Below are 17,635 nucleotides of genomic sequence, written 5' to 3' on the forward strand. Positions count from 1 at the left end.
GGATGCACAAGTTCTCCTTCATAGGGTGTATGGTATAATAAAACCCAGTGGTGTAAGGAAGGTGCCTTATGGAGTCACCTAGTGGTTAGGTGAAATTATTGCCAGTTTACCTTAAAAAGCTTTATGGGGACTGCACTATTGGCACAGTTCTATTATGACTGAGGAGCTGAAAATTGCACCGCTCCCAGGCCCAGCTGTTCCAACATAACGTCCATTGAATGACTGGGCCAACTTAATTCTCACATGGTTTGTCCCAGCCTGTAATGACACTGACAAGCTAAACATCCTGAAGGGGAATGTGCCTCACCAGGTCTCAGAATATTGTATTTGATATTACAGTTCACATAGAGCTGCGTGCTTGCTGGAAGGTTCTGTGTGATTTCTCATTCACAGCTGTGCCACACAAGCAAACTCTGTCAAAACCAAAAAGGGGACCAAACATCAGCGTGATTTAACACAAGGCACAACCACTGCAGTATCCAGTGCCACAACAGTGACGTGGACAGTGGCCATCCTGTGCTGGATCAATGTCCGCATCCTGGTGTATAGGTATATTTTGAATGCAAACCTTTTCCCAGCACCTAACTGGGCACCATGAAATTTACTTGTCAAATGTTTTCCCGGGAAGCAGGACATTAGGCTTATGTGCCCTTATAGAATTCCTTGTCCAATTCATAGACATTTGTATGCATAGGCTCAATTTATTTGTGTAAATGGCTTGATTTACAAAAGTAGAATATGAATTTGAGCTTAAACTAAATTTACACACAAACACACACACACACACATAAAACCTGTGTTATGTAACATTAGGTTAGAGTAAATCTGCTCTCACGGGTGTGGAGTATGCATTCCAGGGTAGGGATGCCCTGGAGAGTTTGTACACACTGGCAAATGCATGAATTGGTAACTACTAACAAACATTCTAAGTCTGGAAAAGTTTGAAGACTTACAGTTGTTACAGGCAGGAGTAAATAAGTTCTCTGTAACAGAATGAGGGGAAACCACTATGATTTGTTGAGTTGTAGGAGATGTGGCTTCTCCAATGGGAAAAACATTTTCCCAGTGGAACACGGGAAAAAGTTAGAAAAGGTAAATGTCTGAGTAATCATTTTTTTCTCATATGAAATTGTTTTCCATGAGCAGTTATGTATGTGTAGATGCTTACGATTGTGAGTACTTCCGAAAAGTTGTGACTGTTGCAGGCTCCATGATTACTTCTGTAATTCTTCACGATTTCCAAAATCAGAATCAAAAATCTCCCCCTTAATTTAGGAGTAAACTTAAGACTGTAGGTTTTCTTAATGAATGTGGCACCTTGTGTCTGAAAGAAAAGACACATAAGCTTAGAACATAACTGGAGGAGCCATGACTTCAGGCCGCGTGGAAGCCCAATGCCCCCTCCTCCCTGTTAATATTTATGTTACTGTTTTGCTTCTGTAACTCAAGGCAGTGATTTGTGGTCAGACAATTTGTGCTTGCTTCTGTACACAGAGGTTTGGCCTAATTTGCAAGTTGCATGTCTTTGCATTCTGAAACAGTCATCTGCGGCTTGGGCTGCAAAGCCATGGCTGCTTCTTAGCATCTTCTGGTTGGGTAACTTTTCACTACATAATTTGTATAGCAGGGATGTGGAATTCCTATCGCCCGACGCCCGGGACATCTTGTTTGGGGTCAAGGGCAACAAGTTTTTATGTTTACTTTGTCCTTGGGACAAGTAGGCCCAACCCTCTGCAGCACAAACCCTTTGGCTGCCTGTTTACAGAGAGTGGAACTCTCTGCAGTTGAGGTAACGTGTTTCCAAAAGATAATGCTGTTCAAACTTGTATTTATGGTTCATTATTTGAAAGCCTTCATTATTAGGGTGAGTGCTGTAAGTAAATGTTTTAAGGTCACACTTCACTACTGACGTTGGTTCCAGTACGAAAAAAAAAAAAACGTGTATACACAAAGTTTAGGCTATGAGGCTAAGTATAATGCTCCCAGAATGCTCTCTGATTAGATGCAAATGAAGTGTCATTTAGTAAAAATGTGTTGATGCATGCTAGTATTTCCCAAAAATATTTCTAATGGAAAATCAGTGTAGCCATTTTCAACACGATTATGGGAAGCATGAAAATAAACAAACACTGACAAAGCCAACTGATCTGACATATTTTTATAAGTCTTTTAGTTTCATCAATGCATGTCTTGTTTTGACATGGCTTTTGTAACACTTTATTGTTGTGGGAGCTACCAGGCCCTCAACATTGTAACAAACACTGGCAAAAAAATAAAATAAAAATTTTTGAAATCTAAAAGCACACGTTGCCACCAGTGGCATAACAACGGCCCCGCAGCCGCCCTCCAGGGGGCCCCTTCAGCACAGCACCTGCCCTGAGTGAGTCTGGAGAGGGGGCTCCTCCATGTTCTTTGCAAAGGGGCACCCTCCAGTTTCGTTACGTCACTGATTGCCACTGTAGTTCCGGACACTGAACAAAACTACTTTGTGTGCCAATATTCTCCTTGTGGAAGAGCAGAATGCGATCACTCATAGTAAAGCCAGCCGAAAGAGAGAGAAATAGAAGTTTAATAAAAACAAAATGTCTTTGTTAACACCAGACCTAATTAGGGACCAAGACCCACATGTAGGTAGCTTTTTGCATGTCGCAAACAGCGACTTTCGCTGTTTGCGATGTGCAAAAAGCACATTGCGATGCACAAACCCAGTTTTGTGGTTCAGTAACCTGGTTACCGAATCGCAAAACGGGCTTGCGACTCGCAATTAGGAAGGGGTGCTCCCTTCCTAATTGCGACTCGCAGTGCAATGTAGGATTGTTTTGTGACCGCGAACGCGGGCACAAATCAATCGCAGTTTGCACCCATTTCAAATGGGTGCCAACACTTTCGCAAAAGGGAAGGAGTCCCAATGGGACCCCTTCCCCATTGTGAATGTCACTGTAAACATTTTTTCAGAGCAGGCAGTGGTCCGCAGGACCACTGCCTGCTCTGAAAAAATGAAACGAAAATGTTTCATTTTTCGTTTTTGTAATGCATCTCGTTTTCCTTTAAGGAAAACGGGCTGCATTACAAAAAAAAAACTGCTTTATTGAAAAGCAGTCACAGACATGGTGGTCTGCTGTCTCCAGCAGGCCACCATCCCTGTGAGGGCTGCATTCGCAAGGGGGGTCGCAATTTGCAACCCACCTCATGATTATTCATTAGGTGGGCATTTGCGAAGCCCTTGCGAATCACAGATGGTGTCAGGGACACCATCCTACATTTGGATTTGCAACTCTCAAATTGCGAGTCGCTCTAACTTGCAATTTGTGGGTCTCAAATCTGAACCTACCTACATGTGGCCCCAAATTCTTAAAGAAAGTCACAAAAGTGCACCCATGGTATATGTCATACCCCTATCAAATATTTGTGAACTGTATTTTAGCATGGGTAAATACGCATGTGTAGATTTGCTCATGTGAAAATCTATTGAGTATTTGCAAGTTCATTTTCCCTCCAGCCACTTTCTTCCCAACCCTGGAAGAAGTTCTAATTCTGCCATTGTCAGGAGTAAATGTTCAACCTTTCTTATTATGGGAAAATATTAGAGAGAAGCTGGTGAAAATCTTTAAAACATGCAGGTTAGTAGGTTTGCAGACTCAAAGGCATTCCAGCCCTGGAACTATTGCTTACTGCTTCCTCCAGCCCCAGTATGCAGATCTGCAGAAAGGTGGCAAAATAAGGAAATTGCTACAGTAGGGATTGAAACTGCAAGTATTCAATCCCTACTATGGTAGTAGCCCTGGTATAATCAGAGAGGCTATTATCAGAGCTCTTACATAATGAGATTGCTGCCATAATTTGTCGCCACACTACATGGCACCAAGGGGACAAATAGATCTTTTTACAGGACAAGTAGATTTGAGAAGCAACCTGTCCCCTGGACAAGTAGATATTTTAATAAATTCCACACCCCTGTGTATAGGCCTAAAGTGCTTTCTTTTTATGTATTTTGAACAATGTATTTTTTTTACTTGCTGGAAATGCTTACTTCCGGTCTCTGTCATCATTCTCCTCGCTCAGAGAAGAAAGACATTGGTGACGTCATAAGCTGATAGAGTGAGTGGCCTATTTATAGAATACGAGGTGACACAGGAAGCAGTGGACTGCACAGCAGCTTTTTAATTTCATTTTTATGTTGCGGTTCTTATGTGCTATATACATATTCTAAGGTGTACGTTGAGTTTATTAGAACACTTTATTGCATGCTATTATAGAACATGCATGTTGATTGAAAGACTAGGAAGGCAGGATCCATGCCATGCTCGCAGGGTAGCCATGCGTAAATAAGTTTCATATAAATTATTTTTAGGTCATTTATCTTATGACGGTATCAAGAAACTCTAACATGGTTTTGGACCTACCTTGGATTCCTAAGAAAAACATACATTTGAATCCTTTTCATAGCCTGAAAAAATGCCACTGAACCAGCCCTCTCGGGGTCTCACTGGGCACCAATGGTCCACGTGAAAAAATACTATCTCCAAACGCAGGCTTCCTGCTGTACTCGGAGTGGTCCAGATGGCAAGGCCAAGATATCAAATTCTGAGTAGCCCCCCCAACAGAGATAATTCTCACTTCAAAACCATCAGCCAGTTCACAAATGTATGCACCGGAAAGGCACCGTCAGGGTCCAGGAGATTCAGGTACACATATCTGTTCTACAGAGTCCAGTCCTGAGCCGAGGGCTGTCATGAGACTACTAACCCAAAGCAGTGCTTTAAATGATTACAGAGTAACAACCCTTCTGTATTTCCATTGAAAACACTGACCCACACGGATCATCAGGGGTGTTATATTGTTGTGGAGGGCAGTCTGGAAACTAACCACGTCACTCATATCCTGCTATGCTCCTCCTCACCTTTTCCACTCCACCATACGTGCAATCAGCTTTCTAGTGGCGGCTTTACCACTGGGGATGACAATGATAGGTGGGGACTTTAATGTGGTCCTTGATCGTGTAAGGGACACATCACACGTGCGGCGACCCAGCAAACTAGCACGCTCTGCAACGCTCAATACATGGACAGACTCCATGGGCCTTTGTGATGCCTGGCTTTCATGGAACCCTGAGCAGCGGGCTTATGCTCACACATCTGCTACTCATAAAACTGAGTCCAGGATTGACCTCATTTGGCTGCTGCCGTGTGATCTCCTGTGGTTGCGCTGCGCCCCAGTCTTACCGAGAGGCATCTCGGACCATGGACAGGACCATTCAAGAACTGTAAGACCACTATGGTCTGTCGCGCACCCATTCTTCTTGAGTGGGGCACTCCGGAGGACGTCCTCAGCCCAATGTGGAGATTTAATGTCTGGTACTTTATTGACCAGGATTGTATAGACTTTGCGGAGGGGAGATCAACACCTTCTTCAAACACAATGAGGGTACGGTGTCCTCCACAGGGATCCTGTGGGCGGCCAGTAAGTCAGGCTTGCAGGGGTCTAAAGGGTTATGTGAGAGGTATAGGGTGACCACGGCAGGTGCAAATTACAGAGCTGGAGAGACAGATCCAAGTGGTTTGCCGGTGGATGGGACTGTCCGGCATATAGAATTGAACTACATCACTTGGGGTTTGACAGGCGTATGGACTTAATTTATGGCTACCCCATCCTGTAGCCAAGTGTCACTGCTCTGTTGGAGAGCAGCTCTGTACCCTATCCAATGAACAGATATGACGCCGCTATGGCAGGGTACTTGGTTAAGACAGGTGTTGCAACTAGAGTGCTTCTCCCACTGGGACTACATAGATTTTAAATACCTGGGTAATGTTTGTCATAGTGAGTCCTTGATGTCCTTTCAAGAACTGTAAGACCACTATGGTCTGTCGCGCTCCCCTTCTTCTTGAGTGGGGCACTCCGGAGGACGTCCTCAGCCCAATGTGGAGATTTAATGTCTGGTACTTTATTGACCAGGATTGTATAGACTTTGCGGAGGGGAGATCAACACCTTCTTCAAACACAATGAGGGTACGGTGTCCTCCACAGGGATCCTGTGGGCAGCCAGTAAGTCAGGCTTGCGGGGGTCTAAAGGGTTATGTGAGAGGTATAGGGTGACCACGGCAGGTGCAGATTACAGAGCTGGAGAGACAGATCCTTGAGTTACAAAGGCACACCGGTGGCACAGGATCAAGTGAGGTGCTATACAAACTGGAGATGGCAAGAACTCAGGTGGTAAATCGGGCAAAGTTGTTGTACTGGTTAGTGACAAGGGGAGATTTTAACAATATGGTCCCAGCATTAAGGACTCCTCTGCCATTCTTCACGAGGAACTGCCCACCATAGCCCAAACGTTTGTGGCCTTTTACTTATACATGGCTGTAAAAACTGTAAACTTTGCACTTGTATAGCGCACTACTCACCCGTTAGGGTCTCAAGGTGCTGTACGCATACCGCTGTGGAACCCCTCCTGGCTTTTCCCTGAGAGGCGCCATTAATTAGATGAGGCACAAGGCGAGAATTATCTGGTCCAAGGGAATTGAGCCCAAGACCCGCCGAGGTGGGAATTGAACCATGGTCCTGGGCCAGATCTCTGCATAAGGGTCTGCCGCTCTAACCATTGTGCCACACTTCTCCTCGCCCGACACCACCTGGAGAACTTGCTTATCCCCTTCTAAGGGATGTGCCTCTACCGCCCATTCCCTCCTCTTTAGCCCGACAATTGAACTAGCTGCTGTCAGCGAAAGAGGTGACAATCACAGATCTCCAATCTGGTAGGAACCCGGGACCTGATGCGTTCCCCATCAAATTCTTTAAGTGTTACTGGGACATACGGACACCTCATCTCCTGGTCCTCTAGCCTGAGGTGCTACAGGACAGTACGTTCCCCGCAGACCTCGAAACCACCATCATTGTGCTAATGCCTAAACCAAGACAACCGATGAAAACAAATGGTTGGCATGTCATCAGATTTCACTTATCAACACAGATATTAAAATATTTGCAAAGATACTGCCGATCAGACTAACCCGAACTCTTACCCACCACATTCATCTAGACCAATGTGGTTTCATGTCCGGTAGGTGCCCTCATCATTGTGTCCGAAGAGTGCAGTTGGCCCTCACTCTTGCACCCCAACTGAAAGGCAATCTGGCCCTCTTCCTCATCCACTTTCACAAGACGTTTGACTCGGTCTCGTGGTCGTGTCTTGAGGCCATGCTCCAACGGGCGGGCTTTGGGCCCAAGTTTCGTGGCTTAGTGGGATTATTACATAAAGTCCCCTCCGCACAAGTTTGGGTGAATGGAATTCTCTCCTTGCCCTTCTCAATCTATAGAGGGATGCAGCAGGGCTGTCCCCTATTCCCCCTGCTGTTCGCCCTTGCTATAGAACTATTGGTGCGCCTGATATGGTGTGACATGCGGGTACGGGGATGGCAATGGGGGATAGCATGGAAAACTGGATTGCCCTGTATGCAGACGATGTCCTGCTGTTCCTCAATGAACTGCAGGTATCGGGTCCTATATTTCTTGAGATCCTTCAAGTATTCTAAAGCGTCTGTTCTATGGATGAATTCTAAGACAACAGTTCTAGTACAGGTGGCTGGTGATGCTGCAGGCCACCTTTGCTGCCCTGACATACCAATCAGGCACAACTCATTCATGTACCTAAGAATCCACATCTCTACCCTTCCGGACCTGGCGTGGACCCTGTAATTCCACCCCCTGCCTTAGTATTAGACCGGGATTTAAGCGCATGGTCCCGCCTAACACTGAATCCGCTGGGACACATTGCTGTTTTTAAAATGATGCCTCTTCCCTGGTATCTAAACATCCTGACAAACTATTCTCATCCAATTACACAGCATGGTTTAGATCGCTTATGTCAAAATTAACATCCTTCTTCTGGGCGAATGGGCATCACTGGGCGGCCTCTGCCTCAGCTCGTAAATAAACATTTGACAGGCGCCTCGGTATCCTGGATTTTAATGGCTACTATCTTGCAGAGCACCTGGTCCCTGTGAACAAGTGGTTTGCCGGTGGATGGGACTGTCCGGCATATAGAATTGAACTACATCACTTGGGGTTTGACAGGCTTATGGACTTAATTTATGGCAGCCCCATCCTGTAGCCAAGTGTCACTGCTCTGTTGGAGAGCAGCTCTGTACCCTATCCAATGAACAGATATGACGCCGCTATGGCAGGGTACTTGGTTAAGACAGGTGTTGCAACTAGAGTGCTTCTCCCACTGGGACTACATAGATTTTAAATACCTGGGTGATGTTTGTCATAGTGAGTCCTTGATGTCCTTTCAAGAACTGTAAGACCACTATGGTCTGTCGCGCACCCAGTTTTTTCACTATCTTCAACTGTGCCACACGTTCTTCACCCACCTCCCAGCGGTGGAGCAAATTTCTGAATACAGTCCCCTGGAGGTGATATTTCTGATGGGGTGAATAGGTAAAGGTGCGATTGATTAACGCACTGGATCTGTTCCCTTCCCTTTGGCGTAGATGGGAGAACTGAGTGGGGGATTTGGATGATGGGGACTGGCAGGAGAGTTGTCTAGCGCTGGGATTCAAGTGATCTCCTCACATCTACGGATGGCTCAGATTAATTATTTACTTTTGGTGAATCCTGCTCTGAGCGGATTTTTATGGGAGTGCCTTCCTTAGCTGCTAAGCGCAGTATCGCTCGTAATTGGAAATATTCTAGATCTCCCACCCCTGTGGCATCACAAAGATGTGATGATCGGTATGTGCCAGGAACAGCCTGTATAGTTGGCCCAGGGCTGTCCCAAGATGAATGAGAAAATATGGGGTAAATGGTGTGCATTCCATAGTTTGTCAAAGTAAATTGCAAAAAGGAAGGTGACAAAACTATGATTATTTGATATGGATAGGAATGATTTTATCTCCTACATGTACATCTCAATGGATGAATCTTGTGGTGTTTAACTTTATAAACTTAATGTACAAGTTACTTACCTTCGGTAACAAAATATCTGGTAGAGACATATTCCTTACCTTTGAATTTTCCCCCAGGCGTCAGACTGGATCAGGAGATTTTTCTTCAAGCAATACCCTTGCGCGTCGGTAGGTGGCGTCTGTCGACTCCGCAGGCGTAGCAGTCACTGTAGTGACGTCAGAAGTAGTACATAGATGCCACCCTCGCGCAGTGACGTCAGTTTCTTTTAACGACTTTCCACGCCAGAGCACAGAGCCGCTAAGAACACTGAGATTAGTGCGCCAGAGCTAAGGACCTGAAAGAGGAAATCCCTGTCCCTAGAAATCAGTTCGCAAGGAGGGATGATGGGTGGGCGGTAAGGAATCTGCAACTAGAATAGGTCTCTACCAGATATTTTGTTACCGAAGGTAAGTTACTTGTACCTCTGATAGAGACTTCTACTTGCAGATTCCTTACCTTAGAATAGATACCCAAGCAATGCCATCCTCGGTGGTGAGCTGCGAACCAAGATCATACTAGAAAATCCTGCAGGACCGAACGACCAAAGTAACCGTTTCGACGGTCCTGACTATCCAGGCAGTAATGCTTAGCAAACCTGTGCAGGGATGCCCACGTAGCTGCCTGACAGATATCCAGTACAGGAACTCCGCGGGCTAACGCAGTGGATGCAGCAGTCGCTCTGGTAGAATGAGACCGCAAGTCTTCAGGAGGTTGCTTTTTAGCCAAAGCGTAGCACGTTTTGATGCAAAGAAGCACTCATCGAGAGATGGTACGCTTTTGCACCGCCTTCCCTTTCTTCGCACCCACATAGCCAACAAAGAGTTAATCGTCCACCCTGAAATCTTTAGTACGATTGAGCTAGAACGCCAATGCTCTTTTTGGGTCCAGACAGTGGAGTCTCTCCGCCTCATGGTGAAGGATGTGGGGGTGCGCAGAAGGTAGGCAAAGTGATGGACTGGCCTACCTGAAATGGTGTAACCACCTTAGGAAGGAAGGAAGCTCTAGTGCATAACACTACTTTGTCAGGGTGTACAGACAAGTATGGAGGTTTTGAAGAAAGGGCCTGAAGCTCACTCACCCTGCGAGCAGAGGTGATAGCGATGAGAAAGACAGTTTTGAATGTGAGGAGCCGCAAGGGACAATTATGCATTGGCTCAAAGGGGGTACACATCAAGTAAGTAAGTACAAGATTAAGATCCCACTGAGGCATGATGAAGGGAGTGGGAGGAAATAAGTGGGTGAGCCCTTTTAAGAACCTACTCACAATAGGAGATTTAAAGAGTGAGGGCTGATCAGGAAGCCTAAGAAAGGCGGAAATGGCAGACAAATACCCTTTAAGGGTGCCCAAGGCCGAGCCCTGCTGGGCTAAAGAAAGAATGAACAGAAGAACCTCTGAAAGAGGGGCAGAAAGGGGGTCAACAGATTTGTTGGTACACCATGCCACAAATTTATTCCAACAACAGGCGTATACCAGTTTAAGTCGATGGACGCCTGGCTGCCAAGATTACAGACTTTGGGTGGAAGGTCAAATGTCGTCAACTGTTGCCGCTCAATCTCCACGCATGAAGGCAGAGGTTGGACAGGTTCGGGTGGAGAACAGTCCCCTGCTGCTGCGACATAAGATCTGCCTGAAAAGGCAGTCTGAGTGGAGGATAGATGGACATGCTCAATAGCCATGGATACCACACTCTTCGAGCCCAGTCCGGAGCCACCAAGATAACTTGTTCCCGGTCGTACTTGATTTTCTTGAGAACTTTGGGCAGAAGAGGGATAGGCGGGAAGACGTAAAGGAGGCTGGAGCTCCACTCGAGACAAAAAGCGTCTCCGAGCGAGTGCCGCCTTGGAAACTCCAACTCGCAAAATAGCTGACATTGCGCGTTCTATGCGTAACTAAGGCTCTCCCCACTTGAGAAAGAGACCTTGAACCACCTCCGGATGGAGACGCCATTCGTGATAGACAGTGCCTCGGCGGCTGAGTTCGTCTGCTCTGAAGTTCAGAGAGCCCGCCAGATGTTGAACCATCAGGGTAATGCCCTGGTGTTCTAGCCATGTCCAGAGGCGTAGTGCCTCCTGACAAAGGGTCCAGCACCCTACCCTGCCTTGTTTGTTGGAGTACCACATGGCGGTAGTGTTGTCCGTGAACACCTGCACAGCTTTCCCTTTGAGAGAGGGAAGGAATAATTTCAACACAAGCCTGATCGCCTGGAGCTCCAGCATATTTATGCGGAGTCCCGACACTGCCAGAGACCAGAGGCCTCTGTTCTCCGCCTCTCCCATGTGGCCGCCCCGCCCGAGAAGTGACGCATCTGTCACTAAAGAGAGATCTGGTTGGGGAAGGGAGAGGGATCTGCCGTTGACCCATTCAGGATTCGAAAGTCACCACTGCAGGTCTTATGCAGTCCCCTCCGAGATCTGGACCATGTTGGAGAGATTTCCCTGATGCTGCGCCCACTGGAACTTCAGGTCCCACTGCAGAGCCCGCATATGCCACCTGGCATGTGTTACTAGCAGAATGCAGGAAGCCATGAGGCCCAGCAACCTCAGAGTCTGTCTCACCGAAACCCAAGACCAAGGCTGAAAGATCTGAATCATAGCCTGAATGTCTTGGACTCGCTTTTCAGGAGGATAAGCCCGAAATTGCACTGTGTCCAGAACAGCTCCAATGAAAGGGAGCGTCTGAGAGGGAGTCAGGTATGACTTTGGCACGTTTATAGTGTACCCCAGCTGGTGCAGGAGGTTCGCTGTAGTCTGAAGGTGGGAGACAACTGTCAGGGGCGAAGGCGCCTTCAACAGCCAGTCATCTAGGTAGGGGAAGACTGGGACCCCTAACCTGCGTAGATGAGCTGCAACCACCGCCATCACTTTCGTGAACACCCGAGGGGTGCTGGTAAGGCCGAAAGGGAGCACAGTAAACGCTTGTGACCCACCACGAACCGTAGGTAAAGTCTGTGGGCAGGCAGGATGGGAATTTGGTCCTGCAAGTCCAACACTACCATTCAGTCTCCTGGGTCCAAGGCAGACAGAACCTGAGCCAGGGTGAGCATTTTGAATTTCTCCTTCCTGAGGAAGTAGTCCCGGTCCCTGAAGATCTAGGATAAGACGTAAGCCCTTGACCTTCTTTGGCATCAGAAAGTAGCAACCACAACATACTTCTGGCACAGGGACCCTTTCTATAGCTCCCTTGGCCAAGAGAGCCGCGACTTCCTGGCGGAGAAGCACCAAATGATCCTCCGGAAGATGATGGAAGGATGGTGGTATGTGTGGTGGTGCAGATTCGAAAGGGAGGGAGTAGCCCTTCTGAATGATCTGCAGAACCCACCCGTCCGTGGTGATATGTTCCCAGTGAGGCAGGTGATGGCGGATCCTGCCACCAACTGGGTGGGAGTGAGGGGACGGACTAGGAGGGTTTGGAGGCTGCAGGTCGGGGGGCAGAGGCAGACTGGACAGACCTCTGGTTCCCTGTCCCACGGCCCTGTGGGATTCCACGTCCACAGCCACGCATAGTGTGGCTATGGACGCGTGCATGGCACGGTGGCTGGGTAGAGGATGCGACAGGGCGCCCCTTCCGTGTCCACGAAAGAGACAAAAAGCGGACTGTGGTGGGCGTGTAGTGGAGGAAAGACCAAGGGACCGAGCTGTAGCACAGGAATCCTTGAATCTCTCCAAGGCCAAGTCCGCTTTGTCTCCGAAGAGACGAGTGCCATCAAAGGGCATGTCTATGAGTGACTGTTGGACATTCCCCGAGAAGCTAGAAGTATGTAACCAGGTGTGGCGCTGTAAGGCCACTGTCGTCGCAAACGATCTGCCCAGAGTCGGTCGTATCTAGCCCACAACGGATAGTGAACTTTGCTGCGTCTCTCCCATCTTTCACTGACTGGGAGATGATAGCATGGGTCTCCTCCGGTATCTGCGGCAGGACTTGCGCAACTGTATCCCACAGTGAGTGGGAATAACGGCCCAAAAGACATTGGGTGTTCACAGACCGCAGTGCTAGGCTGGAGGAAGAAAACAACTTCTTACCAAACTGATCCAGCCTTTTGGATTCTGTATCCGGGGGTGCGGAAGGGAACGCGCCAGAAGAAGAGGAAGCCTAGATTACAAGACTCTCAGGCGTAGTGGGGCAGGAACTTTGGGTCGTTCGGCGCGGGCGGATGGCGGCAAGCGATAGTCCTGTTCACAGGAGTCCCTGTGTTGGGTTTGGACCATGTACCCAAAAGGACATCAGTGAGGACCTCATTGAATGGGAGAAGGGGTTCCGAAGTAGAAGCCCCAGGCTGAAGCACCTCCGTCAGGAGATTAGACCTGACTTCACAGTAGGTAGCTCAAAGGCAAGGACCTCAGCCGCCCTACTAACCACCATACTTTAAGTAGCTCCCTCTGCCGTAGCCACGATAGGAGGAGACAGCATGCCAGCATCAGGAGAAGTATCCAGACCACTGGCTTCGCCCAAGTTCTGTATAGGGTCCATAGTAGGGTCATCCTGGTATTCATAAGGGTCCAGGGACCCCCTCCAATTCATCCCCCTATTCATACCCATAGAAAAATGGGTCTGAATCCGACCTCGGGCAGATAGGGCCCGCCGATGGCGGCATCGGCCGACTCAGTCGTCGGGGATAAGAATTGGGTCGATGTCGACAGTGGGCACTACCGACATCAGGAGCATCGATAATCGACCCGGCGCCGGGGAAGGTCTTAATGGTGCGACTGGCATTGGTGCGGATCGACGCACGGATCTGGAGGCGAACTCGGTGGCCAGGGCTGTAGCCATCGGCACGGAACCCAAATGTCCCTCAGCCGAACCCCTTGGGCCCAAAGGCGTTGTATCGGGGAAGGCCTACCCAAAGATGAGGCGCATGGCCTCGTAAAACTATGTTGGGCGGGGGTCGCTCCGGCTCCGGGAAACTCGGGGAAGCGCGTAGTCGACCCAGACGCAGGCTCCGAGGACTGAGGCCTAGTGCGTGGACGCTCGTCCCGCGTCGCGCAGGCCGAGCGACGGGGTGAAGTCAGAGAGCGATGGGACTTCTTCGACTTTTTCTTCTTCTAACCTTGACCCGAGGACTTTGAAGAAGACGAGTGGTGATGACTCCGCGACTGATCTCGAGACCTTCCTCTCAAGCGAAACCAGAACCTACCTGGAGTCGAGTGCTGGGCCGCAATTAGCTTTAGGGACCGCTCCCTCAAAGCTTTTGGGTGCATGGCCCGACACTCTGAGCACGACTTCGGGTTGTGGTCGCGCTCGAGGCACCACTGACAAACGCAATGAGGATCCGTTATTGACATTGTCCGATGGCAGTCGACACAAGGCTTGAAACCCGGTCTTCGGGGACATCTCGACGCACCAAAGTCGTACCAAAAACCTCGACAAAATGGTCGAATTTGGCCAGAAAATAGCCTAGGGTAGCTCTCTCCGGATCAGCACGTGGCACAGAAAGAAAAGAACTGACGTCACTGCGCAAGGGCGGCATCTATGTACTACTCCCAACGTTATCACAGCGACTACGCCTGCGGAGCTGACTGACGCCAACGCCTGGGGGAAAATTTTAAGGTAAGGAATCTGCAACTAGAAGTCTCTATCAGATAAAGTTGGTTATCAAAAAACATATCTGGGTATTGTTATAACAAAAGATGGAGACATATTCCTGGTGGAAAATTTGGAGAAAACCCTAGACTCTTATAAAATGTGGGGCTGACTGCTAGAAGAAGCACACCTCTCACTCATGGGTAGAGCATCTCTCTACAAGATGATTTACCTCCTGAATGCCCTGTATGCACTACCGTATACTCCGTTTCAGGTTGGTGGCAGCAGTCATGAAGAGCGTACTTTGGGGGTGAGGGGCCACAAGGTTAGCATGAGCATCCCAGACCAGGAAATCGCTGGATGGAGAACTAGCCCTCCCCAATCGCCAAGTATACTACTGGGCGACCACGAATACAGGCAATTCATGATTTGGCTTTTGCATCTCAGCAGGAGCTCTCAGTGATGGCAGACAGGACACAGAAGGGTACGTCTAGCATCTATACGACCGCCTCCGCTGCTGGTACCTACGGCGGTAGCAGTTGAGTCCTAGCTGAGAGGGCCCAGGGATGGAGCATTAAATTCATGTTTGAGAGCTTCCCAGTGGGCTTCTGAGTAATTGAGGGGGTTATGGCTTATTAACAGCCACGCCAAGTGGGATATCATAGGAATATGGTAGGGGACATCTGAAGGAGGCATAAGATGATCCGAAACGTTACCTAGAGCTCCAGGACCTATATGACCTCTCCTGACCATACCAGTATCTGTGCCACCTCCTTTGGCTGTATATGTAGGACCTGAAAGAGGCCCCAGATTAATCTCTAATGGAATACAGAGTGCTGAGACCCCCCCTCACTAGTCATGTGGTGTCTGGACTGCACTCAACCCTACTACAAAACAGTCCCCAACCCATTTTCACCTTCCCCCCCACTGGATTGCCTCTGTGAGAAGTGGGAGGGAAAGTTGGGTAGACTGGAGAATGACGATGGGTTGGGGGGGAGGGGGGGGGGGGGGTCAGCCTGTAAATACACCTGAGATGCAGCCCATCCAGGCGGGTTCCCAACTGGCACAACTGAAACTCCTCCATAGGGCCTATCATAGCCAATCTGCACTGTTCCAAATGGGCACGGGAACCCTGCTCCACTAAATTTGGGAATGCCCCCTCCTTCAGAGGAGGGAATAGATAAGAGGCTCTTAGAGGTTCTGAGCTGCCTCTAAGTGAACTAACCTCCCAACTGATAGCCCCTGAGGATATGGAGCAACCAGTCTCTAGAAAGATACAGCCTGATCTTTTGCTACACTCCCCAAATCTTGGCTAAAGGACGCATCATTAGAATGTGGGGGAGTAGTGAGTAGTGAGGGCCTGAAGCAAAGGAATTGGGAGGCCTATGTAGTCTGATGGTTGAGCTTCAAAAACATGGTATGCAAGGTGCAAAGTTACCATATGAACTTTGACAAGGTGTGGGGTCCCTGGAGACAGGCCATGGAGGACATGTCCCCAGGGTGTTAGGTGATCATATGAGAAACAAGAGATTTAAAAAAAGAAAATACCTGAAATCATCTCCCATAAATGACTTACTGCCCTTGAGAGCAATCCTGCTCAACATCCAATCTTGAATGGAAATTATTTTTCAATCAGAAAAAAAGATTTAACTCGTCCTATTCTCACCCCCCAAAAAAAAAATTTAAACCCATATCGTTTACATTACATTAATCTACCTGATTTAATATCCACTTTGGTGCAGATGATAAGTTCACTAGGAATAACACTAGACCAATCTATAACCATGGCCTTACACATCAACAAAAACTCCAGAAGTGCGAATTTACATCTTTGCATGCTGACAAAACTGAAACTTATCCTGCTCCAGATCCACCTAAAAACGACCTCACATATATTGATAGTACTAAGATTAGAATTTAGCACTGCAGTCCTAGTTGGCGGCTCTCAGAATGCCCTTACCCCCCTAAAAATGGTCCTACATGCAGCAGTCAGACTACTCTCACTGACTAAGAATTCAACCCCATCTCTTGCATACTCGACAGCTTACACCTGCTCCCCAATGAAGTCACAATCAAATTCGAGGTGTAATGCTTAGCCATCAAGACTAGCCAGCACCCCTATGAGAAATCCATGGAATACTTAGTTTTGAGGCAAACCCTTAAAATGGCTCGAAAAACCTATTGTCTTTATTAGTGTGAAAAGCCTAAAAGCTATACAAGGCCTTCACTGTTCTTAAAAAAAGCCCTATTAGTCTACTTAATTTCTTTAACTTATTACTCCTCTCTAAGTTGGCATGCCGCATACATTGCAAATATATGCCCAGCTACTTGGGATAAATGTCCCAAATGGAGACGCACAAGCTCAACCCAGTTATATATATTCACTGCAGAAGTATGTCTGATGGACATGGGGGAAGAAAGTGTAGTCTCTATCACTAATAAAACTGCCTCCAAATGTTACTAAGTCACAAATCTTGTAGTTTGCCTGTGAGTTGCAATGCCCCAATGTGCTACCTTCATCACCTGGCCTAGCCTCAAACAATATCCCAGACTCTGTCCATACAACCTCACCAACAGCCTCGTTAGTAAGTTCTGCCAAGAAGCCCTCCCAAAGGTGTTAGACAGGATTGGGATCTTAGCAAAAGTAGTTGCTATCCAATCAGAGAACCCACATAATCAGTAATATTCCTTCCTCATACGATTAACTTTCTGAAAGTAATGTGGAGAGATTTCACTTTAAATAAAAAAAATAACTACCCCTATTATGTTTCAAATACTCAGTGAAACAGGAAGCCTCAACATGTGTTATATTTCATACAGTTCTGTTCACTTATCCACAAACGTGTTTCCTGCAAACAAATTGGTATCCGGATGGGACACCAGTATGGCCTTCCATAATGCCCCTCTTTTCACGAGTCAGTTGAGCCCTCTAACATTTAGAGACTTGTCGCTTTGGATTCTTCAGACAAAACAACTGGGGGTCACTGCTGTAGCGGGCAGAACGCTGTTGTTACCTTGGCCACACGGCAGTTCAGCCGCGCATCACCTCATCTATTCTGCCTCAGCGAGTACAAAACATCACCTTTCCTTTTCCCTGACGGTCAAGTCAACCCCTCTATCACCATCCATGACTCAGTCCACAAATTCGAGCCTCTGCTAAGGTTAGATGGGCTCTGG

General features: G+C 47.8%; 1 protein-coding gene across 13 annotated transcripts in view; it reads right to left on the reverse strand.

The window, feature by feature from the left end:
* Positions 1 to 17,635, reverse strand: part of AFDN (afadin, adherens junction formation factor) — a 1,710,163-nt gene that overhangs the window by 1,061,032 nt on the left and 631,496 nt on the right. The window lies entirely within an intron of this gene.

Source organism: Pleurodeles waltl, chromosome 5 (assembly GCF_031143425.1).
Source record: "Pleurodeles waltl isolate 20211129_DDA chromosome 5, aPleWal1.hap1.20221129, whole genome shotgun sequence".
Taxonomy (NCBI): domain Eukaryota; kingdom Metazoa; phylum Chordata; class Amphibia; order Caudata; family Salamandridae; genus Pleurodeles; species Pleurodeles waltl.